The 20,231-nt window shown below is 50.6% G+C and overlaps 2 long non-coding RNA genes across 5 annotated transcripts; both read right to left on the reverse strand.

Moving 5' to 3' along the window:
* Positions 1–1,445: 1,445 nt before the first annotated feature.
* On the reverse strand, positions 1,446–8,668 carry LOC144113637 (uncharacterized). Its single transcript, XR_013310841.1, has 11 exons — positions 8,600–8,668; positions 8,439–8,510; positions 6,454–6,555; positions 6,276–6,342; positions 6,115–6,186; positions 4,128–4,233; positions 3,957–4,020; positions 3,796–3,867; positions 1,785–1,886; positions 1,607–1,673; positions 1,446–1,517 (listed from the first exon to the last, which is right to left on the reverse strand). It is a non-coding gene; the product is annotated as an uncharacterized LOC144113637 (long non-coding RNA).
* A 108-nt stretch (positions 8,669–8,776) lies between these two features.
* Positions 8,777–20,215, reverse strand: LOC144113638 (uncharacterized). 4 transcript variants are annotated; one of them, XR_013310842.1, is made up of 6 exons: positions 15,522–15,603; positions 15,367–15,432; positions 13,389–13,490; positions 13,211–13,277; positions 13,050–13,121; positions 8,777–8,879 (listed from the first exon to the last, which is right to left on the reverse strand). It is a non-coding gene; the product is annotated as an uncharacterized LOC144113638 (long non-coding RNA). The 4 variants fall into 4 exon arrangements; XR_013310845.1 differs by lacking the exon at positions 8,777–8,879 and adding an exon at positions 11,087–11,169; XR_013310844.1 differs by lacking the exons at positions 8,777–8,879; positions 13,050–13,121; positions 13,211–13,277; ... (1 more) ...; positions 15,367–15,432; positions 15,522–15,603 and adding exons at positions 15,699–15,781; positions 17,662–17,733; positions 17,823–17,889; ... (1 more) ...; positions 19,986–20,057; positions 20,147–20,215.
* Between the last annotated feature and the right edge of the window lie 16 nt (positions 20,216–20,231).

A 20,231-nucleotide genomic window follows, 5' to 3' on the forward strand; every position in this document is an offset into this window, starting at 1 on the left:
CCGAAGCACGCGCGAGGTCCGCGCTAGCTGCTCGCCAGAGTCCCGCGCACCGCCCGGCAAGTGAGTCGCGCTAATGCGGCGCGGACACTTGCTGTTGCTCATTGGAACGGGGAAGTTGCCCAGCACGGATGCACCAAGGTCGTAGAGGATTAAAGAGCCGCCGCATCGTTTCGTATCGAGCCGGATTCGCCGTCATCATTCCGTCGTCGCACGCCGCGGTGGGACCGATCGGCGCGGGCTCGACGACGCCGGGCCTCGGAGGAAAAATGTAACAACGAAGCGAGGTGGGTCCCGCCGACGACAGCCGCGCGACTGCTGTTCTCGCTGACTGTCGGCAGATTGGCGCCAGAGGGTAGCAACCTCTGCAAATGCAGTACGTTCCGACGAGCAACGCGGCACACTTTCCCACGACCGGATATAGATGCATACATTGCACACGACTGTGCGCTTCACTCCTAAACTTGGTTGCACAGATTCACTTGCCGCGTGTAAAATTTTCAAAATTTTCTTCAAGACAATTGCAACTGTAATACAGTCACTGGCTAATTAAAACCGCGATTCTCTGCTTCTGTGAACATATCAGAGAAATACACTAATCATGCTGTATATGCGCGGTAGCTGTTTAGCAAGCTATCGTTTATTGGGTTTTTCTTTTCACCTGCGTTTTCCACTTTGATTTGGTTCTAGTATCGAGTGATGTATCGAGTTCCTTCCGCGGTAACGCTTTTTTCTCGTGTCACGCCGGTACGTTAGTGACAGCTGTCCGAAAGCACGCATTTGCATATGACTATAGTTAAATTCGAGTAATTACAGCTCAGGCGGCCGGCAGACAGACAGACAGATAGATAGATACTTGAGGCCTTGCCCTTTGTAACGGGTGGGCACCACTAGGTTGGGCACCCGACCAAAAAGAAAAAAAAACGAGAAGATGGAAGCGCACAAGGAGAGAAAGATAAAACGCACAAAAGAGAAAAAGGAAGAAAAAAGATAGGGAAGTAGCTAGCGCCGTCTCTTAACAACCGTCTGCAACTTAGGGCACGGCGGCTACAATGGGAGAGCGAGCGACGCCGCAGGCATCTTTCTAGAGGCGGCAATGGTACATCTCACAAACTTTTGCTGCCGGTAGACGAGGAATTCGGAGTAATTTCGTTTCGGCGGTTCCCTAGTGGTTTGAGCATTCGCCTTGCAAGAGGGAGGTGCAGGGTTCGATCCCCAATGCCAACCCACGTGATACAATGGGTGAAAGCTTTCCGGCGTTCCCCTGGCCTTGTGCTCGGCTTCTGCGGGCAATGCAACTATTTTCATCCCACTTTTGTAACAAAAAAATCCTTGTGCCATGGCGCTCTTTGGCAGATTCTGTCCTTGGCATACCAGAATTCATCACTATCGTCAACGCAATGCGTATAAAAAGGTGAACTATTTCAACATGTAAATGCATCACTTGCCTCCTCCCTCTGCCCTATCCAGTGAATTGTCATTGGTGTTGCATCGTGGTTCTTCGGGCTGGTCTCCAGCTCCTGTTCACATATAAACAGTTATATGGAAGGTGCTTTAACTGATGCGTTTTAAAAAATGATAAAAGGTTTGTTGTACAATGACCACATACCTGAGTTAGGAGGCTTGATGTCCTGTCCATCTTGGGAAACCGGAGGTTGAGATGGCGTGTTTGCAAACTGCGCAAAAACCATGCGTTCATAAAATTGCGAGCACCTCGTGATATCAGGACAGAGTGCTAATCGTACATAATGAATTGCAACATAGTAATTTAAAAGCTGCTAACTTGCCTCGCTGTTTTCATCGTCGCGTTCGATCACGGCGTCCATAGCCACAGCGTCCATAACTGTAACTCAACCACGGCGGTTGAGTTACAGCTGATGACCAAATATCTGTTGGGGGCAGACGACAGTTCACAAAATATGCATGACACTGCTGTGTGCAGTGCTGTGTTTTGTTAGTTTGGCAGTGTTTTTTTTTTATTCTTATACAGAAAAATTACTCTTTTAAGGTTGTCTGTTGAATTATCGCGGCGCGGTAAATGCGCGCAGACGGGCGCGTAGTGTGTCTTTCTAGCTCCAGATGGCGAGACGCGCGCAGCCCCGGAGCTTACACCGACACTGCGCCGCTGGCGCCCGGCGCAACTTTCGCTTTCCGTGCTTCCCCTCCCCCGCACCTAACTGTTCGAGCGAAATCCTCCGCTCTGACGAAAATATCCCCCGCCCGTAAACCCGCACCCAATTGTGCCGTCGCTCACTGTGTGTTCCCGTGTCCGCAACAACATTCCTTCAGGATCAAGGACCCCCGACATCGCGTGCACCCGAAGCACGCGCGAGGTCCGCGCTAGCTGCTCGCCAGAGTCCCGCGCACCGCCCGGCAAGTGAGTCGCGCTAATGCGGCGCGGACACTTGCTGTTGCTCATTGGAACGGGGAAGTTGCCCAGCACGGATGCACCAAGGTCGTAGAGGATTAAAGAGCCGCCGCATCGTTTCGTATCGAGCCGGATTCGCCGTCATCATTCCGTCGTCGCACGCCGCGGTGGGACCGATCGGCGCGGGCTCGACGACGCCGGGCCTCGGAGGAAAAATGTAACAACGAAGCGAGGTGGGTCCCGCCGACGACAGCCGCGCGACTGCTGTTCTCGCTGACTGTCGGCAGATTGGCGCCAGAGGGTAGCAACCTCTGCAAATGCAGTACGTTCCGACGAGCAACGCGGCACACTTTCCCACGACCGGATATAGATGCATACATTGCACACGACTGTGCGCTTCACTCCTAAACTTGGTTGCACAGATTCGCTTGCCGCGTGTAAAATTTTCAAAATTTTCTTCAAGACAATTGCAACTGTAATACAGTCACTGGCTAATTAAAACCGCGATTCTCTGCTTCTGTGAACATATCAGAGAAATACACTAATCATGCTGTATATGCGCGGTAGCTGTTTAGCAAGCTATCGTTTATTGGGTTTTTCTTTTCACCTGCGTTTTCCACTTTGATTTGGTTCTAGTATCGAGTGATGTATCGAGTTCCTTCCGCGGTAACGCTTTTTTCTCGTGTCACGCCGGTACGTTAGTGACAGCTGTCCGAAAGCACGCATTTGCATATGACTATAGTTAAATTCGAGTAATTACAGCTCAGGCGGCCGGCAGACAGTCAGACAGACAGACAGACAGACAGACAGACAGACAGACAGACAGATAGATACTTGAGGCCTTGCCCTTTGTAACGGGTGGGCACCACTAGGTTGGGCACCCGACCAAAAACAAAAAAAAACGAGAAGATGGAAGCGCACAAGGAGAGAAAGAAAGATAAAACGCACAAAAGAGAAAACGGAAGAAAAAAGATAGGGAAGTAGCTAGCGCCGTCTCTTAACAACCATCTGCAACTTAGGGCACGGCGGCTACAATGGGAGAGCGAGCGACGCCGCAGGCATCTTTCTAGAGGCGGCAATGGTACATCTCACAAACTTTTGCTGCCGGTAGACGAGGAATTCGGAGTAATTTCGTTTCGGCGGTTCCCTAGTGGTTTGAGCATTCGCCTTGCAAGAGGGAGGTGCAGGGTTCGATCCCCAATGCCAACCCACGTGATACAATGGGTGAAAGCTTTCCGGCGTTCCCCTGGCCTTGTGCTCGGCTTCTGCGGGCAATGCAACTATTTTCATCCCACTTTTGTAACAAAAAAATCCTTGTGCCATGGCGCTCTTTGGCAGATTCTGTCCTTGGCATACCAGAATTCATCACTATCGTCAACGCAATGCGTATAAAAAGGTGAACTATTTCAACATGTAAATGCATCACTTACCTCCTCCCTCTGCCCTATCCAGTGAATTGTCATTGGTGTTGCATCGTGGTTCTTCGGGCTGGTCTCCAGCTCCTGTTCACATATAAACAGTTATATGGAAGGTGCTTTAACTGATGCGTTTTAAAAAATGATAAAAGGTTTGTTGTACAATGACCACATACCTGAGTTAGGAGGCTTGATGTCCTGTCCATCTTGGGAAACCGGAGGTTCAGATGTGTTTGGAAACTGCGCAAAAACCATGCGTTCATAAAATTGCGAGCACCTCGTGATATCAGGACAGAGTGCTAATCGTACATAATGAATTGCAACATAGTAATTTAAAAGCTGCTAACCTGCCTCGCTGTTTTCATCGTCGCGTTCGATCACGGCGTCCATAACCACAGTGTCCATAACTGTAACTCAACCACGGCGGTTGAGTTACAGCTGATGACCAAATATCTGTTGGGGGCAGACGACAGTTCACAAAATATGCATGACACTGCTGTGTGCAGTGCTGTGTTTTGTTAGTTTGGCAGTGTTTTTTTTTTATTCTTATACAGAAAAATTACTCTTTTCAGGTTGTCTGTTGAATTATCGCGGCGCGGTAAATGCGCGCAGACGGGCGCGTAGTGTGTCTTTCTAGCTCCAGATGGCGAGACGCGCGCAGCCCCGGAGCTTACACCGACACTGCGCCGCTGGCGCCCGGCGCAACTTTCGCTTTCCGTGCTTCCCCTCCCCCGCACCTAACTGTTCGAGCGAAATCCTCCGCTCTGACGAAAATATCCCCCGCCCGTAAATCCGCACCCAATTGTGCCGTCGCTCACTGTGTGTTCCCGTGTCCGCAACAACATTCCTTCAGGATCAAGGACCCCCGACATCGCGTGCACCCGAAGCACGCGCGAGGTCCGCGCTAGCTGCTCGCCAGAGTCCCGCGCACCGCCCGGCAAGTGAGTCGCGCTAATGCGGCGCGGACACTTGCTGTTGCTCATTGGAACGGGGAAGTTGCCCAGCACGGATGCACCAAGGTCGTAGAGGATTAAAGAGCCGCCGCATCGTTTCGTATCGAGCCGGATTCGCCGTCATCATTCCGTCGTCGCACGCCGCGGTGGGACCGATCGGCGCGGGCTCGACGACGCCGGGCCTCGGAGGAAAAATGTAACAACGAAGCGAGGTGGGTCCCGCCGACGACAGCCGCGCGACTGCTGTTCTCGCTGACTGTCGGCAGATTGGCGCCAGAGGGTAGCAACCTCTGCAAATGCAGTACGTTCCGACGAGCAACGCGGCACACTTTCCCACGACCGGATATAGATGCATACATTGCACACGACTGTGCGCTTCACTCCTAAACTTGGTTGCACAGATTCGCTTGCCGCGTGTAAAATTTTCAAAATTTTCTTCAAGACAATTGCAACTGTAATACAGTCACTGGCTAATTAAAACCGCGATTCTCTGCTTCTGTGAACATATCAGAGAAATACACTAATCATGCTGTATATGCGCGGTAGCTGTTTAGCAAGCTATCGTTTATTGGGTTTTTCTTTTCACCTGCGTTTTCCACTTTGATTTGGTTCTAGTATCGAGTGATGTATCGAGTTCCTTCCGCGGTAACGCTTTTTTCTCGTGTCACGCCGGTACGTTAGTGACAGCTGTCCGAAAGCACGCATTTGCATATGACTATAGTTAAATTCGAGTAATTACAGCTCAGGCGGCCGGCAGACAGACAGACAGACAGATAGATAGATACTTGAGGCCTTGCCCTTTGTAACGGGTGGGCACCACTAGGTTGGGCACCCGACCAAAAACAAAAAAAAACGAGAAGATGGAAGCGCGCAAGGAGAGAAAGAAAGATAAAACGCACAAAAGAGAAAAAGGAAGAAAAAAGATAGGGAAGTAGCTAGCGCCGTCTCTTAACAACCGTCTGCAACTTAGGGCACGGCGGCTACAATGGGAGAGCGAGCGACGCCGCAGGCATCTTTCTAGAGGCGGCAATGGTACATCTCACAAACTTTTGCTGCCGGTAGACGAGGAATTCGGAGTAATTTCGTTTCGGCGGTTCCCTAGTGGTTTGAGCATTCGCCTTGCAAGAGGGAGGTGCAGGGTTCGATCCCCAATGCCAACCCACGTGATACAATGGGTGAAAGCTTTCCGGCGTTCCCCTGGCCTTGTGCTCGGCTTCTGCGGGCAATGCAACTATTTTCATCCCACTTTTGTAACAAAAAAATCCTTGTGCCATGGCGCTCTTTGGCAGATTCTGTCCTTGGCATACCAGAATTCATCACTATCGTCAACGCAATGCGTATAAAAAGGTGAACTATTTCAACATGTAAATGCATCACTTACCTCCTCCCTCTGCCATATCCAGTGAATTGTCATTGGTGTTGCATCGTGGTTCTTCGGGCTGGTCTCCAGCTCCTGTTCACATATAAACAGTTATATGGAAGGTGCTTTAACTGATGCGTTTTAAAAAATGATAAAAGGTTTGTTGTACAATGACCACATACCTGAGTTAGGAGGCTTGATGTCCTGTCCATCTTGGGAAACCGGAGGTTGAGATGGCGTGTTTGCAAACTGCGCAAAAACCATGCGTTCATAAAATTGCGAGCACCTCGTGATATCAGGACAGAGTGCTAATCGTACATAATGAATTGCAACATAGTAATTTAAAAGCTGCTAACTTGCCTCGCTGTTTTCATCGTCGCGTTCGATCACGGCGTCCATAGCCACAGCGTCCATAACTGTAACTCAACCACGGCGGTTGAGTTACAGCTGATGACCAAATATCTGTTGGGGGCAGACGACAGTTCACAAAATATGCATGACACTGCTGTGTGCAGTGTTGTGTTTTGTTAGTTTGGCAGTGTTTTTTTTTAATTCTTATACAGAAAAATTACTCTTTTAAGGTTGTCTGTTGAATTATCGCGGCGCGGTAAATGCGCGCAGACGGGCGCGTAGTGTGTCTTTCTAGCTCCAGATGGCGAGACGCGCGCAGCCCCGGAGCTTACACCGACACTGCGCCGCTGGCGCCCGGCGCAACTTTCGCTTTCCGTGCTTCCCCTCCCCCGCACCTAACTGTTCGAGCGAAATCCTCCGCTCTGACGAAAATATCCCCCGCCCGTAAACCCGCACCCAATTGTGCCGTCGCTCACTGTGTGTTCCCGTGTCCGCAACAACATTCCTTCAGGATCAAGGACCCCCGACATCGCGTGCACCCGAAGCACGCGCGAGGTCCGCGCTAGCTGCTCGCCAGAGTCCCGCGCACCGCCCGGCAAGTGAGTCGCGCTAATGCGGCGCGGACACTTGCTGTTGCTCATTGGAACGGGGAAGTTGCCCAGCACGGATGCACCAAGGTCGTAGAGGATTAAAGAGCCGCCGCATCGTTTCGTATCGAGCCGGATTCGCCGTCATCATTCCGTCGTCGCACGCCGCGGTGGGACCGATCGGCGCGGGCTCGACGACGCCGGGCCTCGGAGGAAAAATGTAACAACGAAGCGAGGTGGGTCCCGCCGACGACAGCCGCGCGACTGCTGTTCTCGCTGACTGTCGGCAGATTGGCGCCAGAGGGTAGCAACCTCTGCAAATGCAGTACGTTCCGACGAGCAACGCGGCACTTTCCCACGACCGGATATAGATGCATACATTGCACACGACTGTGCGCTTCACTCCTAAACTTGGTTGCACAGATTCGCTTGCCGCGTGTAAAATTTTCAAAATTTTCTTCAAGACAATTGCAACTGTAATACAGTCACTGGCTAATTAAAACCGCGATTCTCTGCTTCTGTGAACATATCAGAGAAATACACTAATCATGCTGTATATGCGCGGTAGCTGTTTAGCAAGCTATCGTTTATTGGGTTTTTCTTTTCACCTGCGTTTTCCACTTTGATTTGGTTCTAGTATCGAGTGATGTATCGAGTTCCTTCCGCGGTAACGCTTTTTTCTCGTGTCACGCCGGTACGTTAGTGACAGCTTTCCGAAAGCACGCATTTGCATATGACTATAGTTAAATTCGAGTAATTACAGCTCAGGCGGCCGGCAGACAGACAGACAGACAGACAGATAGATAGATACTTGAGGCCTTGCCCTTTGTAACGGGTGGGCACCACTAGGTTGGGCACCCGACCAAAAACAAAAAAAAACGAGAAGATGGAAGCGCACAAGGAGAGAAAGAAAGATAAAACGCACAAAAGAGAAAAAGGAAGAAAAAAGATAGGGAAGTAGCTAGCGCCGTCTCTTAACAACCGTCTGCAACTTAGGGCACGGCGGCTACAATGGGAGAGCGAGCGACGCCGCAGGCATCTTTCTAGAGGCGGCAATGGTACATCTCACAAACTTTTGCTGCCGGTAGACGAGGAATTCGGAGTAATTTCGTTTCGGCGGTTCCCTAGTGGTTTGAGCATTCGCCTTGCAAGAGGGAGGTGCAGGGTTCGATCCCCAATGCCAACCCACGTGATACAATGGGTGAAAGCTTTCCGGCGTTCCCCTGGCCTTGTGCTCGGCTTCTGCGGGCAATGCAACTATTTTCATCCCACTTTTGTAACAAAAAAATCCTTGTGCCATGGCGCTCTTTGGCAGATTCTGTCCTTGGCATACCAGAATTCATCACTATCGTCAACACAATGCGTATAAAAAGGTGAACTATTTCAACATGTAAATGCATCACTTACCTCCTCCCTCTGCCCTATCCAGTGAATTGTCATTGGTGTTGCATCGTGGTTCTTCGGGCTGGTCTCCAGCTCCTGTTCACATATAAACAGTTATATGGAAGGTGCTTTAACTGATGCGTTTTAAAAAATGATAAAAGGTTTGTTGTACAATGACCACATACCTGAGTTAGGAGGCTTGATGTCCTGTCCATCTTGGGAAACCGAAGGTTGAGATGGCGTGTTTGCAAACTGCGCAAAAACCATGCGTTCATAAAATTGCGAGCACCTCGTGATATCAGGACAGAGTGCTAATCGTACATAATGTATTGCAACATAGTAATTTAAAAGCTGCTAACTTGCCTCGCTGTTTTCATCGTCGCGTTCGATCACGGCGTCCATAGCCACAGCGTCCATAACTGTAACTCAACCACGGCGGTTGAGTTACAGCTGATGACCAAATATCTGTTGGGGGCAGACGACAGTTCACAAAATATGCATGACACTGCTGTGTGCAGTGCTGTGTTTTGTTAGTTTGGCAGTGTTTTTTTTTTATTCTTATACAGAAAAATTACTCTTTTCAGGTTGTCTGTTGAATTATCGCGGCGCGGTAAATGCGCGCAGACGGGCGCGTAGTGTGTCTTTCTAGCTCCAGATGGCGAGACGCGCGCAGCCCCGGAGCTTACACCGACACTGCGCCGCTGGCGCCCGGCGCAACTTTCGCTTTCCGTGCTTCCCCTCCCCCGCACCTAACTGTTCGAGCGAAATCCTCCGCTCTGACGAAAATATCCCCCGCCCGTAAACCCGCACCCAATTGTGCCGTCGCTCATTGTGTGTTCCCGTGTCCGCAACAACATTCCTTCAGGATCAAGGACCCCCGACATCGCGTGCACCCGAAGCACGCGCGAGGTCCGCGCTAGCTGCTCGCCAGAGTCCCGCGCACCGCCCGGCAAGTGAGTCGCGCTAATGCGGCGCGGACACTTGCTGTTGCTCATTGGAACGGGGAAGTTGCCCAGCACGGATGCACCAAGGTCGTAGAGGATTAAAGAGCCGCCGCATCGTTTCGTATCGAGCCGGATTCGCCGTCATCATTCCGTCGTCGCACGCCGCGGTGGGACCGATCGGCGCGGGCTCGACGACGCCGGGCCTCGGAGGAAAAATGTAACAACGAAGCGAGGTGGGTCCCGCCGACGACAGCCGCGCGACTGCTGTTCTCGCTGACTGTCGGCAGACTGGCGCCAGAGGGTAGCAACCTCTGCAAATGCAGTACGTTCCGACGAGCAACGCGGCACACTTTCCCACGACCGGATATAGATGCATACCCTGCACACGACTGTGCGCTTCACTCCTAAACTTGGTTGCACAGATTCGCTTGCCGCGTGTAAAATTTTTGAAAATTTTCTTCAAGACAATTGCAACTGTAATACAGTCACTGGCTAATTAAAACCGCGATTCTCTGCTTCTGTGAACATATCAGAGAAATACACTAATCATGCTGTATATGCGCGGTAGCTGTTTAGCAAGCTATCGTTTATTGGGTTTTTCTTTTCACCTGCGTTTTCCACTTTGATTTGGTTCTAGTATCGAGTGATGTATCGAGTTCCTTCCGCGGTAACGCTTTTTTCTCGTGTCACGCCGGTACGTTAGTGACAGCTGTCCGAAAGCACGCATTTGCATATGACTATAGTTAAATTCGAGTAATTACAGCTCAGGCGGCCGGCAGACAGACAGACAGATAGATAGATACTTGAGGCCTTGCCCTTTGTAACGGGTGGGCACCACTAGGTTGGGCACCCGACCAAAAACAAAAAAAAACGAGAAGATGGAAGCGCACAAGGAGAGAAAGAAAGATAAAACGCACAAAAGAGAAAACGGAAGAAAAAAGATAGGGAAGTAGCTAGCGCCGTCTCTTAACAACCATCTGCAACTTAGGGCACGGCGGCTACAATGGGAGAGCGAGCGACGCCGCAGGCATCTTTCTAGAGGCGGCAATGGTACATCTCACAAACTTTTGCTGCCGGTAGACGAGGAATTCGGAGTAATTTCGTTTCGGCGGTTCCCTAGTGGTTTGAGCATTCGCCTTGCAAGAGGGAGGTGCAGGGTTCGATCCCCAATGCCAACCCACGTGATACAATGGGTGAAAGCTTTCCGGCGTTCCCCTGGCCTTGTGCTCGGCTTCTGCGGGCAATGCAACTATTTTCATCCCACTTTTGTAACAAAAAAATCCTTGTGACATGGCGCTCTTTGGCAGATTCTGTCCTTGGCATACCAGAATTCATCACTGTCAACGCAATGCGTATAAAAAGGTGAACTATTTCAACATGTAAATGCATCACTTACCTCCTCCCTCTGCCCTATCCAGTGAATTGTCAGTGTTGGATCGGGGTTCGGGCTGGTCGCCAGCTCCTGTTCACATATAAACAGTTATATGGAAGGTGCTTTAACTGATGCGTTTTAAAAAATGATAAAAAGTTTGTTGTATAATGACCACATACCTGAGTCAGGAGGCTTGATGTCCAGTTCGTCTTGGGAAACCTGAGGTTGAGATGGCGTGTTAGCAAACTGCGCAAAAAACATGCGTTCATAAAATTGCGAGCACCTCGTGATATCAGGACAGAGTGCTAATCGTACATAATGTATTGCAACATAGTAATTTAAAAGCTGCTAACTTGCCTCGCTGTTTTCATCGTCGCGTTGGATCACGGCGTCCATCTCAACCACGGCGGTTTCAACGCATACGCTGATGACCAAATATCTGTTGGGGGCAGACGACAGTTCACAAAATATGCATGACACTGCTGTGTGCAGTGCTGTGTTTTGTTAGTTTGGCAGTGTTTTTTTTATTCTTATACAGAAAAATTACTCTTTTCAGGTTGTCTGTTGAATTATCGCGGCGCGGTAAATGCGCGCAGACGGGCGCGTAGTGTGTCTTTCTAGCTCCAGATGGCGAGACGCGCGCAGCCCCGGAGCTTACACCGACACTGCGCCGCTGGCGCCCGGCGCAACTTTCGCTTTCCGTGCTTCCCCTCCCCCGCACCTAACTGTTCGAGCGAAATCCTCCGCTCTGACGAAAATATCCCCCGCCCGTAAACCCGCACCCAATTGTGCCGTCGCTCACTGTGTGTTCCCGTGTCCGCAACAACATTCCTTCAGGATCAAGGACCCCCGACATCGCGTGCACCCGAAGCACGCGCGAGGTCCGCGCTAGCTGCTCGCCAGAGTCCCGCGCACCGCCCGGCAAGTGAGTCGCGCTAATGCGGCGCGGACACTTGCTGTTGCTCATTGGAACGGGGAAGTTGCCCAGCACGGATGCACCAAGGTCGTAGAGGATTAAAGAGCCGCCGCATCGTTTCGTATCGAGCCGGATTCGCCGTCATCATTCCGTCGTCGCACGCCGCGGTGGGACCGATCGGCGCGGGCTCGACGACGCCGGGCCTCGGAGGAAAAATGTAACAACGAAGCGAGGTGGGTCCCGCCGACGACAGCCGCGCGACTGCTGTTCTCGCTGACTGTCGGCAGATTGGCGCCAGAGGGTAGCAACCTCTGCAAATGCAGTACGTTCCGACGAGCAACGCGGCACACTTTCCCACGACCGGATATAGATGCATACATTGCACACGACTGTGCGCTTCACTCCTAAACTTGGTTGCACAGATTCGCTTGCCGCGTGTAAAATTTTCAAAATTTTCTTCAAGACAATTGCAACTGTAATACAGTCACTGGCTAATTAAAACCGCGATTCTCTGCTTCTGTGAACATATCAGAGAAATACACTAATCATGCTGTATATGCGCGGTAGCTGTTTAGCAAGCTATCGTTTATTGGGTTTTTCTTTTCACCTGCGTTTTCCACTTTGATTTGGTTCTAGTATCGAGTGATGTATCGAGTTCCTTCCGCGGTAACGCTTTTTTCTCGTGTCACGCCGGTACGTTAGTGACAGCTGTCCGAAAGCACGCATTTGCATATGACTATAGTTAAATTCGAGTAATTACAGCTCAGGCGGCCGGCAGACAGACAGACAGACAGATAGATAGATACTTGAGGCCTTGCCCTTTGTAACGGGTGGGCACCACTAGGTTGGGCACCCGACCAAAAACAAAAAAAAAACGAGAAGATGGAAGCGCACAAGGAGAGAAAGAAAGATAAAACGCACAAAAGAGAAAAAGGAAGAAAAAAGATAGGGAAGTAGCTAGCGCCGTCTCTTAACAACCGTCTGCAACTTAGGGCACGGCGGCTACAATGGGAGAGCGAGCGACGCCGCAGGCATCTTTCTAGAGGCGGCAATGGTACATCTCACAAACTTTTGCTGCCGGTAGACGAGGAATTCGGAGTAATTTCGTTTCGGCGGTTCCCTAGTGGTTTGAGCATTCGCCTTGCAAGAGGGAGGTGCAGGGTTCGATCCCCAATGCCAACCCACGTGATACAATGGGTGAAAGCTTTCCGGCGTTCCCCTGGCCTTGTGCTCGGCTTCTGCGGGCAATGCAACTATTTTCATCCCACTTTTGTAACAAAAAAATCCTTGTGCCATGGCGCTCTTTGGCAGATTCTGTCCTTGGCATACCAGAATTCATCACTATCGTCAACGCAATGCGTATAAAAAGGTGAACTATTTCAACATGTAAATGCATCACTTACCTCCTCCCTCTGCCCTATCCAGTGAATTGTCATTGGTGTTGCATCGTGGTTCTTCGGGCTGGTCTCCAGCTCCTGTTCACATATAAACAGTTATATGGAAGGTGCTTTAACTGATGCGTTTTAAAAAATGATAAAAGGTTTGTTGTACAATGACCACATACCTGAGTTAGGAGGCTTGATGTCCTGTCCATCTTGGGAAACCGGAGGTTGAGATGGCGTGTTTGCAAACTGCGCAAAAACCATGCGTTCATAAAATTGCGAGCACCTCGTGATATCAGGACAGAGTGCTAATCGTACATAATGAATTGCAACATAGTAATTTAAAAGCTGCTAACTTGCCTCGCTGTTTTCATCGTCGCGTTCGATCACGGCGTCCATAGCCACAGCGTCCATAACTGTAACTCAACCACGGCGGTTGAGTTACAGCTGATGACCAAATATCTGTTGGGGGCAGACGACAGTTCACAAAATATGCATGACACTGCTGTGTGCAGTGCTGTGTTTTGTTAGTTTGGCAGTGTTTTTTTTTTTATTCTTATACAGAAAAATTACTCTTTTCAGGTTGTCTGTTGAATTATCGCGGCGCGGTAAATGCGCGCAGACGGGCGCGTAGTGTGTCTTTCTAGCTCCAGATGGCGAGACGCGCGCAGCCCCGGAGCTTACACCGACACTGCGCCGCTGGCGCCCGGCGCAACTTTCGCTTTCCGTGCTTCCCCTCCCCCGCACCTAACTGTTCGAGCGAAATCCTCCGCTCTGACGAAAATATCCCCCGCCCGTAAACCCGCACCCAATTGTGCCGTCGCTCATTGTGTGTTCCCGTGTCCGCAACAACATTCCTTCAGGATCAAGGACCCCCGACATCGCGTGCACCCGAAGCACGCGCGAGGTCCGCGCTAGCTGCTCGCCAGAGTCCCGCGCACCGCCCGGCAAGTGAGTCGCGCTAATGCGGCGCGGACACTTGCTGTTGCTCATTGGAACGGGGAAGTTGCCCAGCACGGATGCACCAAGGTCGTAGAGGATTAAAGAGCCGCCGCATCGTTTCGTATCGAGCCGGATTCGCCGTCATCATTCCGTCGTCGCACGCCGCGGTGGGACCGATCGGCGCGGGCTCGACGACGCCGGGCCTCGGAGGAAAAATGTAACAACGAAGCGAGGTGGGTCCCGCCGACGACAGCCGCGCGACTGCTGTTCTCGCTGACTGTCGGCAGACTGGCGCCAGAGGGTAGCAACCTCTGCAAATGCAGTACGTTCCGACGAGCAACGCGGCACACTTTCCCACGACCGGATATAGATGCATACCCTGCACACGACTGTGCGCTTCACTCCTAAACTTGGTTGCACAGATTCGCTTGCCGCGTGTAAAATTTTTGAAAATTTTCTTCAAGACAATTGCAACTGTAATACAGTCACTGGCTAATTAAAACCGCGATTCTCTGCTTCTGTGAACATATCAGAGAAATACACTAATCATGCTGTATATGCGCGGTAGCTGTTTAGCAAGCTATCGTTTATTGGGTTTTTCTTTTCACCTGCGTTTTCCACTTTGATTTGGTTCTAGTATCGAGTGATGTATCGAGTTCCTTCCGCGGTAACGCTTTTTTCTCGTGTCACGCCGGTACGTTAGTGACAGCTGTCCGAAAGCACGCATTTGCATATGACTATAGTTAAATTCGAGTAATTACAGCTCAGGCGGCCGGCAGACAGACAGACAGATAGATAGATACTTGAGGCCTTGCCCTTTGTAACGGGTGGGCACCACTAGGTTGGGCACCCGACCAAAAACAAAAAAAAACGAGAAGATGGAAGCGCACAAGGAGAGAAAGAAAGATAAAACGCACAAAAGAGAAAACGGAAGAAAAAAGATAGGGAAGTAGCTAGCGCCGTCTCTTAACAACCATCTGCAACTTAGGGCACGGCGGCTACAATGGGAGAGCGAGCGACGCCGCAGGCATCTTTCTAGAGGCGGCAATGGTACATCTCACAAACTTTTGCTGCCGGTAGACGAGGAATTCGGAGTAATTTCGTTTCGGCGGTTCCCTAGTGGTTTGAGCATTCGCCTTGCAAGAGGGAGGTGCAGGGTTCGATCCCCAATGCCAACCCACGTGATACAATGGGTGAAAGCTTTCCGGCGTTCCCCTGGCCTTGTGCTCGGCTTCTGCGGGCAATGCAACTATTTTCATCCCACTTTTGTAACAAAAAAATCCTTGTGACATGGCGCTCTTTGGCAGATTCTGTCCTTGGCATACCAGAATTCATCACTGTCAACGCAATGCGTATAAAAAGGTGAACTATTTCAACATGTAAATGCATCACTTACCTCCTCCCTCTGCCCTATCCAGTGAATTGTCAGTGTTGGATCGGGGTTCGGGCTGGTCGCCAGCTCCTGTTCACATATAAACAGTTATATGGAAGGTGCTTTAACTGATGCGTTTTAAAAAATGATAAAAAGTTTGTTGTATAATGACCACATACCTGAGTCAGGAGGCTTGATGTCCAGTTCGTCTTGGGAAACCTGAGGTTGAGATGGCGTGTTAGCAAACTGCGCAAAAAACATGCGTTCATAAAATTGCGAGCACCTCGTGATATCAGGACAGAGTGCTAATCGTACATAATGTATTGCAACATAGTAATTTAAAAGCTGCTAACTTGCCTCGCTGTTTTCATCGTCGCGTTGGATCACGGCGTCCATCTCAACCACGGCGGTTTCAACGCATACGCTGATGACCAAATATCTGTTGGGGGCAGACGACAGTTCACAAAATATGCATGACACTGCTGTGTGCAGTGCTGTGTTTTGTTAGTTTGGCAGTGTTTTTTTTATTCTTATACAGAAAAATTACTCTTTTCAGGTTGTCTGTTGAATTATCGCGGCGCGGTAAATGCGCGCAGACGGGCGCGTAGTGTGTCTTTCTAGCTCCAGATGGCGAGACGCGCGCAGCCCCGGAGCTTACACCGACACTGCGCCGCTGGCGCCCGGCGCAACTTTCGCTTTCCGTGCTTCCCCTCCCCCGCACCTAACTGTTCGAGCGAAATCCTCCGCTCTGACGAAAATATCCCCCGCCCGTAAACCCGCACCCAATTGTGCCGTCGCTCACTGTGTGTTCCCGTGTCCGCAACAACATTCCTTCAGGATCAAGGACCCCCGACATCGCGTGCACCCGAAGCACGCGCGAGGTCCGCGCTAGCTGCTCGCCAGAGTCCCGCGCACCGCCCGGCAAGTGAGTCGCGCTAATGCGGCGCGGACACTTGCTGTTGCTCATTGGAACGGGGAAGTTGCCCAGCACGGATGCACCAAGGTCGTAGAGGATTAAAGAGCCGCCGCATCGTTTCGTATCGAGCCGGATTCGCCGTCATCATTCCGTCGTCGCACGCCGCGGTGGGACCGATCGGCGCGGGCTCGACGACGCCGGGCCTCGGAGGAAAAATGTAACAACGAAGCGAGGTGGGTCCCGCCGACGACAGCCGCGCGACTGCTGTTCTCGCTGACTGTCGGCAGATTGGCGCCAGAGGGTAGCAACCTCTGCAAATGCAGTACGTTCCGACGAGCAACGCGGCACACTTTCCCACGACCGGATATAGATGCATACATTGCACACGACTGTGCGCTTCACTCCTAAACTTGGTTGCACAGATTCGCTTGCCGCGTGTAAAATTTTCAAAATTTTCTTCAAGACAATTGCAACTGTAATACAGTCACTGGCTAATTAAAACCGCGATTCTCTGCTTCTGTGAACATATCAGAGAAATACACTAATCATGCTGTATATGCGCGGTAGCTGTTTAGCAAGCTATCGTTTATTGGGTTTTTCTTTTCACCTGCGTTTTCCACTTTGATTTGGTTCTAGTATCGAGTGATGTATCGAGTTCCTTCCGCGGTAACGCTTTTTTCTCGTGTCACGCCGGTACGTTAGTGACAGCTGTCCGAAAGCACGCATTTGCATATGACTATAGTTAAATTCGAGTAATTACAGCTCAGGCGGCCGGCAGACAGACAGACAGACAGATAGATAGATACTTGAGGCCTTGCCCTTTGTAACGGGTGGGCACCACTAGGTTGGGCACCCGACCAAAAACAAAAAAAAAACGAGAAGATGGAAGCGCACAAGGAGAGAAAGAAAGATAAAACGCACAAAAGAGAAAAAGGAAGAAAAAAGATAGGGAAGTAGCTAGCGCCGTCTCTTAACAACCGTCTGCAACTTAGGGCACGGCGGCTACAATGGGAGAGCGAGCGACGCCGCAGGCATCTTTCTAGAGGCGGCAATGGTACATCTCACAAACTTTTGCTGCCGGTAGACGAGGAATTCGGAGTAATTTCGTTTCGGCGGTTCCCTAGTGGTTTGAGCATTCGCCTTGCAAGAGGGAGGTGCAGGGTTCGATCCCCAATGCCAACCCACGTGATACAATGGGTGAAAGCTTTCCGGCGTTCCCCTGGCCTTGTGCTCGGCTTCTGCGGGCAATGCAACTATTTTCATCCCACTTTTGTAACAAAAAAATCCTTGTGCCATGGCGCTCTTTGGCAGATTCTGTCCTTGGCATACCAGAATTCATCACTATCGTCAACGCAATGCGTATAAAAAGGTGAACTATTTCAACATGTAAATGCATCACTTACCTCCTCCCTCTGCCCTATCCAGTGAATTGTCATTGGTGTTGCATCGTGGTTCTTCGGGCTGGTCTCCAGCTCCTGTTCACATATAAACAGTTATATGGAAGGTGCTTTAACTGATGCGTTTTAAAAAATGATAAAAGGTTTGTTGTACAATGACCACATACCTGAGTTAGGAGGCTTGATGTCCTGTCCATCTTGGGAAACCGGAGGTTGAGATGGCGTGTTTGCAAACTGCGCAAAAACCATGCGTTCATAAAATTGCGAGCACCTCGTGATATCAGGACAGAGTGCTAATCGTACATAATGAATTGCAACATAGTAATTTAAAAGCTGCTAACTTGCCTCGCTGTTTTCATCGTCGCGTTCGATCACGGCGTCCATAGCCACAGCGTCCATAACTGTAACTCAACCACGGCGGTTGAGTTACAGCTGATGACCAAATATCTGTTGGGGGCAGACGACAGTTCACAAAATATGCATGACACTGCTGTGTGCAGTGCTGTGTTTTGTTAGTTTGGCAGTGTTTTTTTTAATTCTTATACAGAAAAATTACTCTTTTAAGGTTGTCTGTTGAATTATCGCGGCGCGGTAAATGCGCGCAGACGGGCGCGTAGTGTGTCTTTCTAGCTCCAGATGGCGAGACGCGCGCAGCCCCGGAGCTTACACCGACACTGCGCCGCTGGCGCCCGGCGCAACTTTCGCTTTCCGTGCTTCCCCTCCCCCGCACCTAACTGTTCGAGCGAAATCCTCCGCTCTGACGAAAATATCCCCCGCCCGTAAACCCGCACCCAATTGTGCCGTCGCTCACTGTGTGTTCCCGTGTCCGCAACAACATTCCTTCAGGATCAAGGACCCCCGACATCGCGTGCACCCGAAGCACGCGCGAGGTCCGCGCTAGCTGCTCGCCAGAGTCCCGCGCACCGCCCGGCAAGTGAGTCGCGCTAATGCGGCGCGGACACTTGCTGTTGCTCATTGGAACGGGGAAGTTGCCCAGCACGGATGCACCAAGGTCGTAGAGGATTAAAGAGCCGCCGCATCGTTTCGTATCGAGCCGGATTCGCCGTCATCATTCCGTCGTCGCACGCCGCGGTGGGACCGATCGGCGCGGGCTCGACGACGCCGGGCCTCGGAGGAAAAATGTAACAACGAAGCGAGGTGGGTCCCGCCGACGACAGCCGCGCGACTGCTGTTCTCGCTGACTGTCGGCAGATTGGCGCCAGAGGGTAGCAACCTCTGCAAATGCAGTACGTTCCGACGAGCAACGCGGCACTTTCCCACGACCGGATATAGATGCATACATTGCACACGACTGTGCGCTTCACTCCTAAACTTGGTTGCACAGATTCGCTTGCCGCGTGTAAAATTTTCAAAATTTTCTTCAAGACAATTGCAACTGTAATACAGTCACTGGCTAATTAAAACCGCGATTCTCTGCTTCTGTGAACATATCAGAGAAATACACTAATCATGCTGTATATGCGCGGTAGCTGTTTAGCAAGCTATCGTTTATTGGGTTTTTCTTTTCACCTGCGTTTTCCACTTTGATTTGGTTCTAGTATCGAGTGATGTATCGAGTTCCTTCCGCGGTAACGCTTTTTTCTCGTGTCACGCCGGTACGTTAGTGACAGCTGTCCGAAAGCACGCATTTGCATATGACTATAGTTAAATTCGAGTAATTACAGCTCAGGCGGCCGGCAGACAGACAGACAGACAGACAGATAGATAGATACTTGAGGCCTTGCCCTTTGTAACGGGTGGGCACCACTAGGTTGGGCACCCGACCAAAAACCAAAAAAAAACGAGAAGATGGAAGCGCACAAGGAGAGAAAGAAAGATAAAACGCACAAAAGAGAAAAAGGAAGAAAAAAGATAGGGAAGTAGCTAGCGCCGTCTCTTAACAACCGTCTGCAACTTAGGGCACGGCGGCTACAATGGGAGAGCGAGCGACGCCGCAGGCATCTTTCTAGAGGCGGCAATGGTACATCTCACAAACTTTTGCTGCCGGTAGACGAGGAATTCGGAGTAATTTCGTTTCGGCGGTTCCCTAGTGGTTTGAGCATTCGCCTTGCAAGAGGGAGGTGCAGGGTTCGATCCCCAATGCCAACCCACGTGATACAATGGGTGAAAGCTTTCCGGCGTTCCCCTGGCCTTGTGCTCGGCTTCTGCGGGCAATGCAACTATTTTCATCCCACTTTTGTAACAAAAAAATCCTTGTGCCATGGCGCTCTTTGGCAGATTCTGTCCTTGGCATACCAGAATTCATCACTATCGTCAACACAATGCGTATAAAAAGGTGAACTATTTCAACATGTAAATGCATCACTTACCTCCTCCCTCTGCCCTATCCAGTGAATTGTCATTGGTGTTGCATCGTGGTTCTTCGGGCTGGTCTCCAGCTCCTGTTCACATATAAACAGTTATATGGAAGGTGCTTTAACTGATGCGTTTTAAAAAATGATAAAAGGTTTGTTGTACAATGACCACATACCTGAGTTAGGAGGCTTGATGTCCTGTCCATCTTGGGAAACCGAAGGTTGAGATGGCGTGTTTGCAAACTGCGCAAAAACCATGCG

This window comes from Amblyomma americanum, chromosome 1 (genome assembly GCF_052857255.1).
Source record: "Amblyomma americanum isolate KBUSLIRL-KWMA chromosome 1, ASM5285725v1, whole genome shotgun sequence".
In the NCBI taxonomy this organism is placed as follows: Eukaryota; Metazoa; Arthropoda; class Arachnida; order Ixodida; family Ixodidae; genus Amblyomma; species Amblyomma americanum.